This window comes from Dipteris shenzhenensis, chromosome 8, assembly GCF_047967505.1.
Source record: "Dipteris shenzhenensis isolate YYH24624 ecotype China chromosome 8, Dip_SZ_1.0, whole genome shotgun sequence".
NCBI lineage: Eukaryota > Viridiplantae > Streptophyta > Polypodiopsida > Gleicheniales > Dipteridaceae > Dipteris > Dipteris shenzhenensis.
The window spans coordinates 28,360,750-28,373,825 of NC_141603.1; positions in this window are offsets into that span (position 1 = coordinate 28,360,750).

The following is a 13,076-nucleotide window of genomic DNA, read 5'->3' on the forward strand; positions in this document are numbered from 1 at the left end:
TCAAGGAAAAATGGACCCTATTTCTCTAGTTGAATTTCATAGAGCTACTCATGCTCTCGATTTTGAACTAAAAAAATTTGCAATTGGAGTTATAGCGCAAAAGTTATAGCTATTTTACTAGTCTCTTCATATTCCATGCAATTAAGTTCTATTACTTGTATATATATTTTTGTAAAATTAATTTAGGAAAATATTATGAATATTCCAAGTAAAAATAATACTCCCGACCAAGTTTGGTAATTTTGGTGACCATTTTTGGCAAATGTAGGAGGAATTTGACCACGACTTAGAAGGCAAAGTTGCTCAGGACATCATGGGGTGTCCAAAAATGCACAAACCTGCCACGGCGCAAATTTGGCCATCTAGACACCGTGGCAGGTTTGTGCATTTTTGGACACCCCATGATGTCCTGAGCAACTTTGCTTTCTATGCCATGGTCAAATTCCTCCTTTATTTGCCAAAAATGGACATCAAAATGGCTGAAGTTGTCAAACTCCTTCATCTACCTCTTCAAAATCTATATTTCTTCATAGGAAATCATGAAGTGCATCAATCCTTTACAAGGTGATATAGTAGACAACCTGAAAATCAAAATAAAAGATACATGGACATAGCCAACCTCCATGCCTAAGAAAACATAGAAAATGAAATTTTAAGATTCCTCTTCAAAATATATATTTTCTCATGTAATGCATCAAATTATTTCAAGGTGATTTAGTGATATGAAATCAAATATTTCATTAACATAGCTAACCTAAAAGGTGGCTCCAAAGGCAAATCAAAAGCAATCTCAGTGGAATGCAGCCAAACAGCCTTGAGATACATCAAGAATAGAGTATAGAAGTAGTCATCCAAGGTTGCATGGATGTTTTAACACTGACTATGCAGGAGATGCATTTTTCCTTGGTCAAGGTGCTATATCATAGTTGTCAAACAAGAAGCCAACTGTTTATTTGTCCTCAACATAAGCAAACTATAGGGCACTCACAACAGCTACATGTGAGGCTATATGGGTCACAAGATTATTGTCAAAAACTGATTTCTTTGATGATTCAAAGCTAACAACAATATACCATGATAATCAATCGGCTCAAGCATTAGCCAAGAATCCAACACATCACTCCTGGACAAATCACATTGATGTTAAAGTGCACTTCATCAGAGAAGGAGTATCACTTGGTGACATCATACTGCAACATTGTGATAGCAAAGAGAATGTTGCAAATGTATTTACCAAACCACTTGGGAAAGAGCTTTTTGAGAAGCATCGACAAGCTCTTGGTTTGTTGACTAAGAGGAAGGACATTCCATTGTGATATAACATAATGTTCATTCCTTCTTCGATTCCCCATAGTCATCATCTTGAGGGAAGGCCTACTTCACGATGTTGATCTTGAGGGAAGGTGTTGAGGAGTCATCTCAACATCATGTATTATCAGATGTGCATAACACTAACCAAAAGAGTGCTGAAAGGCACAAAGGTTGGAAACCCTAATCCTAACCCTATAGGGGTTTGTATATTCAACTAAATCTAGTGTACATTTAGTCATTTGTGGTGTGCTCTCTAGCTGTGCCTGTTGAGATATCAAGCTCTACCCCCGATATATCTCCTGGATGACTATCATTTATGTCACCGCCTATGTTAGTTGTACTTGTGGTGTAGTTAGACTACCACGTATGTTTTTGGTTTGGGTTCACATATGAACCACGTATTCTAGGCTTTGACATATAGGGTATTTCCCTCTTCTATTGTATTGTTGTTGTGTGCAAAAGTCAAGAAAGGCTTCACCCTCCAACCTTGTGTCCTCTCTCTTTTGTGTGTTGTGAAGAAAGCTAAACTTGAGTCTCCTATCTCTCTCCCTCATTCTTTACATGGTATCAGAGCCTTGTTCGTGGTAAGGAGCTCAAGAAAGCAAGCCAAGTTTATGGTGTCCTGGTAAGAGGACCACTGTTGCTTTCCTATTTCGAGTTTGGGAGCAAATCTCTGCAGGTAGCACAGCCAGAAGTGCAGGAGTGCACTGTTTCAGATTGAGAGGCCCTTCGCGGTGTGGCGAGAGCGCAGTATATGCTTCGGGGCCCGTTTTGATTTGAGGCCGTTTCGGGGCCCGTTTTGAAGGCGCAAGTTCTTCGTAGGCACTCAGAAAAAGGCCCTGTTTTTCGCTGTGCGACCACTGCACGGCTAGTCAGTGGAAAGGTGCCACAGAAATTGCATCGTATGCCTGTGTGTAGAGATATTGGGAGTTGCAGATTCATGCCTGTTGCCTGTTGATGCAAAATCATCACTAGGAAGTGACTGTGTGGTGAAATACCACTTTTGTCAGTGTTGTAGATCTGCCCCTGTGAGATTTTCTGCAGAAGTTTTGCTATTTGCCCTTGTGAGGCATTTGCTGTGTTTACAGGTTGCTGTTGCAATTCGTGATTTGTAAAATGTCTGAGAATCTGTCTACCATTGTCAGTGAGAAGCTTGACAAGAACAACTTCCAAGCATGGAAGTTCAGGATGACAAACTTTCTTATGGGAAAGGGAGTTTGGGATTACATCAGTGGTGAAACTGCAGAACCAGTTTTGGGTACTGCTCCCACTCCTGCTGAATTGAAGGCCTTTAAAGAATGGCATGAAAAAGCCAGAAAATGCTTGTATTGGCTGTCAGTTAGCATTTCAGATTCTATGATTGTGCATATACAGGATGTAGAGACACCTAAGGAGGCATGGGATACATTGGTGAAGCTGTATAGCACAAATACCAAAGCACGAAAGATGCAGCTAAAGCAGGAGTTGCACAATGTGCAAAGGAAAAATCTGAATATAAATGAGTATTCCTTGAAGGTGAAAGGCCTTGCAGATTCTCTTGCCTCCATTGGAGCACCTGTTGATGATGAGGACTTAGTGTCCGTGACCTTGAATGGTCTTGGGAAAGATTATGCACAGTTTTGGACATCCATTGGAGTTCGTGAAACATTTCCTGATTTTCAGGAACTTATTGCTCTCTTGCTGAGTGAAGAGCAAAGGAATGGTGGTTCAGCCACCTCAACTTCTCAAGAGACTGCTTTCTACTCGAATACAGGTAGAGGCAGGGGTAGAGGAAGAGGCCGTTTTGGTGGCCGTGCAGGAAATCAGAATCAGCAGCAACAACAGGAAAACCAGTCCTATGGAGGAGGACGTGATAGTTCTAGAGGCAGGGGGAGCCAAAGAGGCCGTGGTTCATGGCAAAGGAACCAGCAAGTAAATAGCAACACAGAATGCTATTATTGTGGAAAGCCTGGACACAAGGAGAATACATGCTATAAAAAGCAGAATGACATCAAAATTGGGAAGTTGCAGCAAAGCAACTATGCATCATCAAGTGGGCATGGTGACGACAGAAATGAGCACCTTTTTGTGATGCAGCATATGGTTAACTCCATGTCAGGAGATGTTGCAGCTTGCAATGATGTTTGGTATGTTGATTCAGGTGCCTCTAACCACATGACCAGTCATGGTGAGTGGTTTCATGATGTTAGAAATTTGGATAAGCCAGGTTATGTTGAAACAGGTGATGATACTGCGCACCCAATTACGCAGGTTGGTAAAGTGCCATTGGCTATGCAGGATGGCAAAACGAAGTACTTGGCAGATGTACTTCATGTTCCAAAAATCACTAAGAACCTGGTTTCAGTTGGCCAGATGGTTGAGCAAGGTCTGCAGGTTAGATTTAATCCTGATGGATGCTTTGTTGAGGACTTGAAAAATAAGTGCCGCTTGGTTGCAAAAGGCAACAAAAATGGCAGAATGTTCACCTTGGATGTTGATATGCCTGAGGTGAAAGCCGCTATGTTTGTGCATGGGAGAGGTGTCATTGCAGATATTGAGATATGGCACAAGCGCATTGGGCATGTGAATATACAAAGGCTGAAATCTATGCAAACGAAAAACATTGTTGCAGGTTTGCCTAAATTCAGAGTTGAGGGAATGCAAAAGGTATGTGAAGCATGCCAAATGGGTAAGCAGGCCAGACATGCATTTCCCAAAAATGCTAAGGTGAGCAGAAGACCTTTGGAAGTGATCCATTCAGATGTTTGGACAACCAAAGCTGCTTCTATTGGTGGATGCCATTATTATGTGACGTTTATTGATGACTACACTAGGAAGGTGTGGATTTATTTTATGAAGCACAAAAGTGAAGTGTTCAGCCATTTCAAGGCTTTTAAGGCCATGGTTGAAAAAGAGAAAGGTGTGCATATTAAAGTGCTAAGATCTGATGGAGGGGGAGAGTACTTTTCAGAAGAATTTTGTGAATATCTGAAAGAACAGGGAATTCAAAGGAAGTACTCATGCAGGTCTACCCCTCAGCAGAATGGGGTTGCAGAAAGGAAGAACAGGCATATTGCAGAAGTAGGACGGGCGATCCTAAATGAGAAAAACATGCCTGATTATTTTTGGGCTGAAGCAATAGCAACTGCTGTTTATATTATGAACAGAACCCCCACTGCAGCTGTCCATGGCATGACGCCTGAAGAAATGTATATAGGCCAAAAACCAGATATTTCTCACTTGAAGGTATTTGGTTGCATAGCTTATGTTCATGTTCCTGATGAGAAGAGAACAAAGCTGGATCCAAAGGCAGAAAAATGCATCTTTATTGGATATGCTCTGCACCAGAAAGGGTATCGCTGTTATAACCCTTCCACCCACAAAATGCAAGTGAGCAGAGATGTTGTTTTTGATGAAATGAGCAGCTGGTATGCACCAACTGTTATGGTAGGAGATGCAGATGCAGGAAATGGGAATGCTGCAATAAATGCAGAGCAGCAATCTCAAGCCTTGAGTGGACCCAGAGAGTCCTCTACTTGTGGATCTAATGCATGGACAGGGAGATTGAGATCTAGTGAATCGTCACATGGCAGTCCTGATACTGTTGTGCAGGTATCACATAAGGGAAAAGAAAAAGTGGACCATGCTCTAGTGTTTGATGTGTCTGCTGGTAGCTCTCATGTTGATGGAGAGTCAAGTGGCTCTGAAATGAGCCTTGATGAGGAACTTGGGATTCCTTCTGTTGTTACACCTGGTGCAAGGAAAAGCAGGCATGATTTAAAGACTCCTGCAACTGATCCAGTTGTAGGGAGGTCCACTCGTATTAAGTATCCAGTTGACAGGCTGAGATATGATGGGTATACAGCACATCACTATGCTTATATGGTCAAGGTTCTAGAGGAGCCAGAGCCCACATGTTTTGAGGATGCAGCAGGGCATAAAAATTGGGAAGCAGCTATGGACGAAGAGATGGTTGCCTTGGATGCAAACCACACTTGGGATTTGATGCCTTTGCCTCATGGTAAGAAGGCTATTGGCTGCAAGTGGGTTTATAAAGTAAAGCACAATGCTGATGGGTCTGTTAGCAGGTACAAGGGAAGATTGGTTGCCAAAGGTTTTGCCCAGACATATGGAATTGACTATGAGGAAACTTTCAGCCCAGTTGCAAGGATGGCAACCGTGAGAGCAGTAATTGCTATGGCTGCTGCAAAGGGATGGTCTTTGCATCAGATGGATGTGAAAAATGCCTTCTTGCATGGTGACTTGCAGGAAGAGGTTTATATGATGCAGCCAGAAGGTTATGAGGATAATGCACACCCCGATTTTGTATGCAGGTTGTGCAAAGCCTTGTATGGCTTAAAACAGGCGCCGAGGGCATGGTCAGACAAGATAGGGCAATATCTTGTCACTATTGGATTTTAGATTTCCAATTCAGATTTTTCACTTTATGTGAAAAGGACAAACAGAGGGATTGTGCTTGTAGTCATCTATGTTGATGACTTGATTATTACAGGTGATAGTGATGCAGACATTAATGAAGTGAAGCTGCTGTTGGAGCAGAAATTTGAGATGAAAGATTTGGGAGAGCTGCGTTACTTCTTGGGCATTGAGGTTATTAGATCCCCGAGTGGGATATGGCTGTCGCAAAGGCAATACGGTTTGGACATGCTGTCCAAATATGGGATGACAGGCTGTAAGCCTATCTCTGTTCCATTGGAGCAGAATGTGAAGCTCAATGCAGAGATAGGTGAGCTTCTTGAAGATATTACTATGTACAGGCGCATAGTAGGTAGCTTGATTTACATGACTATAACCAAACCAAATTTGAGCTATGCTGTGGAGCTGGTGAGTCAGTTTATGCAGGCACCGAGGAAGCCACATTTGGATGCGACTAGACGCATACTACGGTATGTGAAGTCCACATTGCATTATGGATTGTTTTATGAAGCTGGGTGTGCATTACAGGTACATGGATACACAGATGCTGATTGGGCTGGTAGTGTCTCAGACAGGAGATCTACTAGTGGTTTTATGTTTTCCCTTGGGAGTGGTGCCATCAGTTGGAGCAGCAAGAAGCAGCCAACAGTTGCCTTGTCGAGCATAGAGGCTGAGTACAGGGGTGCAGCAATGGCTGCATGTGAGGTAGCTTGGTTACGGAAGCTACTTGCAGATATGGGACAGTCAGTTCATGCAGCAGTTGTCATTCATTGTGACAACATTAGCAGCATCATGCTTGCTAATAACCCAGTTTATCATGCTAGAACGAAGCACATTGAGGTGCATTATCACTTTGTGAGAGAGAAGGTTCTAGCTGGTGAGATTGATCTTGTCTATATCAGCACTGAGGAGCAGGTGGCTGATATTTTTACGAAGGCATTGGGTACCGAGAAGCTTCGCAGATTTAGGAGCTTGCTTGGTGTACGTGAGATGGATTTGAGCTTGAGGGGGAGTGTTGAGATATCAAGCTCTACCCCCGATATATCTCCTGGATGACTATCATTTATGTCACCGCCTATGTTAGTTGTACTTGTGGTGTAGTTAGACTACCACGTATGTTTTTGGTTTGGGTTCACATATGAACCACGTATTCTAGGCTTTGACATATAGGGTATTTCCCTCTTCTATTGTATTGTTGTTGTGTGCAAAAGTCAAGAAAGGCTTCACCCTCCAACCTTGTGTCCTCTCTCTTTTGTGTGTTGTGAAGAAAGCTAAACTTGAGTCTCCTATCTCTCTCCTTCATTCTTTACAGTGCCCTCTCTCTACATTTCCACTCTTCTCCTCTCCTCTTTCCATATTTTTTCATTGTTACTATCTCTACTACTATTCTTGGAGCTACTATCGAGATGGGATTTTTAAAGTCTCATATATTTGTTGGCACATCCAACTCTAATTTAGAAGAAATTATGTAAAAATCTTTCTTTAATATATAAAAACTATCACACTCCCAAAAAAAAACAAAAAGCTCAACTTGGTTCCCAAATTTGAAAGCAATAATAAGTACCCTTCACAAAATTAGAGGAAAGATTTGCCATGGATTAAACAATTCAATCCTACCAAGGCTCACTCCATCAGCACGGCCTACAACACAACGGACCACTCATTCACCTTCAAAGGCCAAAAGGTCTCCATTGATGAAGTTACGATCACATGCATCTTCAATACTTGCAGCTTTGAAGATGAAGGCCACGAGCTCCCAAACGAAGCAAATCACATACCTCTTTGACAACAAGGTGGAATGCAAAGGCCAGGTTAAGCTAGTGGGACTTGCAACGAAATTTCATAAGGTACAGATTGAGAAGCCAATTCAAATTTTGAAGGATAACTGGTGGAGGACATTCACAGAAGAGCTCAATGAGGATATGGATTGGACATGGACAACAAATCTCCCCGATAAGATCAAGGTTGGCAAAGAGCAGCTATTAGAGGTGAAGGACAAGTACTCAATGTGAACATAGTGGGAGAGAGGGAAGGAGTCTCACTTGTGGCTTTCTCACATACACAATGGGGGAATACACACACAGGTGGAGGCTGAAAACAGTTTTCCTCTTCTTAGTTGTGAAAGCCAAAAAGAACTCAAGTATAAAGAAATAGAAGAACCCTAATGTGGGTCTCAAACCAAACTCAACTAACTAAGGTGGTTAACTAACTGAGACACAAACTAGAGTAGATAAGGATAGCTGTCATCTAGCTATTATTCGTGGGTGGTGTACCAACCGCATCTACAGCTAACAAGTCAGTGACATAAATGCACAATGGTCACCTGGGCATATCACGAGTGGAGCTCGATATCTCAACACTCCCCCTCGAGCTCAATCCCAATTCTTGCACACCAAGCAAGTCTCTGAATTTACGCAGCTTCTCTGTGCCCAATGCCTTCATGAATATGTCAGTTACTTGATCCTCTATGCTGACATAAACTAGATCAATAAGACCTAGTAAAACCTTCTCCCGCACATAGTGATAATGCACCTCAATGTGCTTTGTTCTAGCATGATAGACTGGGTTATTTGCCAAGTGTATAATGCTCATGTTGTCACAATAAATGACAACTAGCCCATCTGTAGACTAATGCATATCATAAAGTAGCTTATGCAACCAAGCTACCTCACATGCAGCCATTGCTGCACCCCTGTACTCAGCCCCTGTGCTCGAAATGGCAACTGTAGGCTATTTCTTACTGCTCCAGGTGACTGCAGCACTCCCAAAAGAGAACACATATCCACTGGTAGATCGTCTATAAAAAATACTACTAGCCCAATCACCATCAGTGTATCCATGCAATTGTATCTGAACCCCACCCTCATAAAATAGTCCATACTGCAATGTGGACTTCACGTACCTGAGTATGCGTCTAGCGGCATCCAAATGCGGTTTCGTTGGAGCCTGCATAAACTGACTTACCAATCCAACAGCATAACTTAAATCTGGCCTGGTAATAGTCATATAAATCAAACTTCCTACTATGCGTCTATACATAGTAGGGTCTTCCAGAAGCTCACCTGCATCTGTGCTCAGCTTCACATTCTGCTCCAAAGGAACTAAAATAGGCTTACAGCCTATCATCCCATATTTGGACAGCATGTCCAATCCATACTGCCTCTGCAAGAGCTGTATCCCACTTGATGATCTAATCACCTCAATGCCCAAGAAATAACGCAGCTCTCCCAAATCCTTCATCTCAAACTTTTGCTTCAATAGCATTTTCACATGAAGGATATCTTCATCACTATCACCTGTGATGATCAAATCATCAACATAACTGACAAGCAGCATAATCCCTTTCTCTGTTTTTCTCACATAGAGTGAAAAATCTGCCTTGGAAATTTGAAAGCCAATAGTGACAAGATACTGTCCTATCTTGCTAGACCATGCTCTAGGTGCTTGCTTCAAGCCATACAAGGCTTTCTTCAACCTGCAAACAAACTCAGGATGAATAGCATGAACATAACCTACTGGCTGCTCCAGAAAGAACTCTTCTTGCAAATCACCATGCAAGAAGGCATTCTTTACATCCATCAGATGTAAAGACCATCCCTTTGATGCAGCCATAGCAATGACTACTCTTACAGTTGCCATCCTTGCAACCGGACTGAATGTTTCTTCATAATCAATGCCATATGTCTGTGCATACCCCTTGACAACTAATCTTGCCTTGTATCTATTCACAGAACCATCTGCATTGTGCTTGATCTTATAAACCCACTTACAGCCAATTGCATTCTTGTTTTTAGGCAAAGGCACCAATTCCCATGTAGCATTTGCTTCCAAGGCATCCATTTCTTCATCCATGGCTTTCTCCCATTTTTCATTTCCCATGGCTTGCTCAAAAGAAGTGGGTGCTGGTTCCTGTATCACTTTGACCATATAGGCATAGTGAATGGCTATAAATCCATCATATTTCAGCCTATCCACAAGATACCTAGCTCTAGTAGACCTGCGCAAAATAGGCTCACTTCCAGGTGCTCTCAAAACATCCTTGGTATTCCTTACTCCAGGTGTAACAACAGAAGGAATACCCAACTCATCATCAATGCTCCGTTCTGAGCCACTGGATTCACCATCCACATAAAAGTGACCTGCATTCACATCAAACATGGGCTGATCTACCTTCTCTTTTCCTTTTCGTGATACCTCTGTACCAGTATCTACATTGCTTTGAGGAGATTCTCCTGATCTCAATCTGCCTGCCCATGGCGAAGTATGTGAACCACTGCTAGAGGACACTGTAGGTCCACTGATATTTTATGACTGCATCTCATCAAAAACAACATCTCTGCTCACTGTAAACTTACGAGTAGAAGGGTTATAGCATCTATACCCTTTCTACTGCAGAGAATAACCAATAAAGACGCACTTCTCAGCTTTTGGATCCAACTTGGACCTCAACTCATCTGGCACATGAACATAGGCAATGCAACCAAAAATTCTCAAATGAGAAATGTCTGGTTTCCTACCAGTATACATCTCCTGGTGTCATGCCATGTATTGCTATAGTGGGAGTCCTATTCATTATGTAAACTGTTGTAGCAACTGCTTCAACCCAATAATAATCTGGTAGATCTTTCTCATTTAGCATGGCTCGAGATACCTCTCCAATATGCCTGTTTTTCCTTTCAGCAAGTCCATTTTGTTGTGGGGTATGACTGCATGAATATTGCTGCTTTATGCCATGCTCCTATAGGAACCTTGCAAACTCATTTGAGAGGTACTCTCCCCCTCCATCTGACCTTAGGCATTTTATTTGCAGGCTTGTTTCTTTTTCAACCATAGCTTTAAAAGCTTTGAAGTGCCCAAACACTTAACTTTTCTTTTTCATAAAATACACCCAAAATTTTCTGCTGAAGTCATCAATAAAAGTGACAAAATAGTGACAGCCTCCAATAGATGCAGCTTTAGTTGTCCACACATCAGAGTGGATTAATTCCAATGGCTTTTTACTCTCTTGAACATGCCTAGGAAATGGTTTCCTTGCCTGTTTTCCACATTAACAGGCTTCACAAACCTTATGCATTTCTGCAACCTTGAATTTAGGCAATCCTACAACAATATTTTGGGCTTGCATTGATTTAAGTCGATGTATATTAACATGACCAATGCGTTTATCCCAGATATCAATATCTGCAACTACACCGGTCTCATGCGCAAACATTGTTGCACTCAATTCAGGCATGTCCGCATCCAACGTAAACATCCTACCCTTCTTCTTTCCTTTTGCTATCAAGCGACCGTTATTTTTCATATCCTCAACAAAGCATCCATGAGGATTAAATCTGACCTGCAAGCCCTGCTCAACCATTTGACCAACAGAAACCAGGTTCTTGGTGATGTTCGGGACATGAAATACATCAGACAGGTATTTCTTTTTCCCATCTTGCATCGACAAAGGAATTTTACCAGTCTGCACAATAGGATGTGCAGTATCATCACCAGTCTCCACAAATCCTGGTTTTTCCATTTTCCTTGCATCCTGCATCCACTCTGCATGACCTGTCATGTGGTTTGACGCACCTGAGTCAACATACCGTACATCATTTCATTCTTCTGTACTTGTCACAGAATTGGTCATGTGCTGCACCATAAATAGATGCTCATTTCTGTCATCGCCCTGTCTACTGGAAGATGCATAATTGCCTTGCTGCAATTTTCCATTCATAATGTCATTCTACTTTTTGTAGCAGTCCTTAGCCATGTGACCCATTTTACCACATTAGTAGCATTCAACATTGTTGTTTGCATTTTGGCCTCTCTGCCATCCACCACGGCCTCTTTGGCTCCCCTTGCCTCTAGAGTTACCACGTCCTCCTCCATAGGACTGGTTTTCTTGAGTTTGCTGCATATTCTGATTTCTACCATGGCCTGCAGATCGGCCTCCTCTACCTCTGCCTCTACCTCTTCCAGCATTTGAGTAGAAGACAGTTTCTTTTGAAGTTCCTCCTGAAGAAGATGCACCCCCATTTCTCTACTCTTCAGAAATTAGAAGAGCAAACAACTCTTCAAAATCAGGAAATTTTTCACAGACGGCAATGGATGTCCGGAACTGTGCATAATCCTTTCCTAGACCATTCAAGGTCATAGAAACTAGATCATCATCTTCCACTGGCGACCCAATGGAAGCAAGTGCATCTGCAATTTTCTTCACCTTCATGTGGTAGTCATTGATGCTCAAATTTTCTCTCTGCACATTGTGCAACTCTTGTTTGAGCTGCATTTTCTTGGCTTGTGTATTTGTGCTGTACATTTTTGCCAAAGTATCCCATGCCTCCTTTGGCATACTTGCATCCTGAATATGCACAATCATAGAATCCAAAATACTGATAGACAGCCAGTACATAATTTTCTGGCTCTCTCATGCCATCCTTTAAATGCCTGCATTTCCTGTTGATTGGGAACATTAGGAAGAACTAGTTCTTCTTCATTTCCTGTAATGAACTCCCAATAGCCTTTTCCCATAAGAAAATTCGTCATGCTAAACTTCCATGCCTGGAAGTTGTTCTTGTCAAGCTTTTCTGTGACAATCTGTGAAAGAGAATTAGACGCCATTACAGAACACTGCAAAATATTCTGTCATTGCGAAAAACATAGCTTTTGCCTCACACGGGCAGATCTGCAAAACTAACGAAAGTGGTATTTGACCACACAGTCACTTCCTAGTGACGATTTTGCATCAACAGGCAACAAGCATGATTCTGCAACTCCCAATATCTTTACACACAAGCATACGATACAATTTCTGTGGCAACTTTTCACCAACCAGCCGAGCAGTGGTCGCACAGCAAAAACAGGGCCTTTTTCTGAGTGCCTGTGAAGAACTTCCGCCTTCAAAACGGGCCCCAAAATTGCCTCGAATCAGAAAAATAAAGTCACCAAGGGCTTCACCCTTTTCCCGCAGCATATACTGCCCTCTTGCCACACCGCGAAGGGCATCTCAATCTAAGACAGTGCACTCTTACACTTCTGCCTGTGCTACCTGCAGAGATTTGCTGCCAAACTCAAAAGAGGAAAGCAACACTGGTCCTCTTACCAGGACACCGCGAAATTGGTTTGATTTCTTGAGCTCCTTACCAGGAACAAGGCTTTGATACCATGTGAAGATAGTGGGAGAGAGAGAAGGAGTCTCACTTGCAGCTTTCTCACATACACAATGGGGGAATACACACACAGGTGGAGGCTGAAAATAGTTTTCCTCTTCTTAGTTGTGAAAGCCAAAAAGAACTCAAGTACAAAGAAATAGAAGAACCCTATATGTGGGTCTCAAACCAAACTCAACTAACTAAGGTGGCATACTA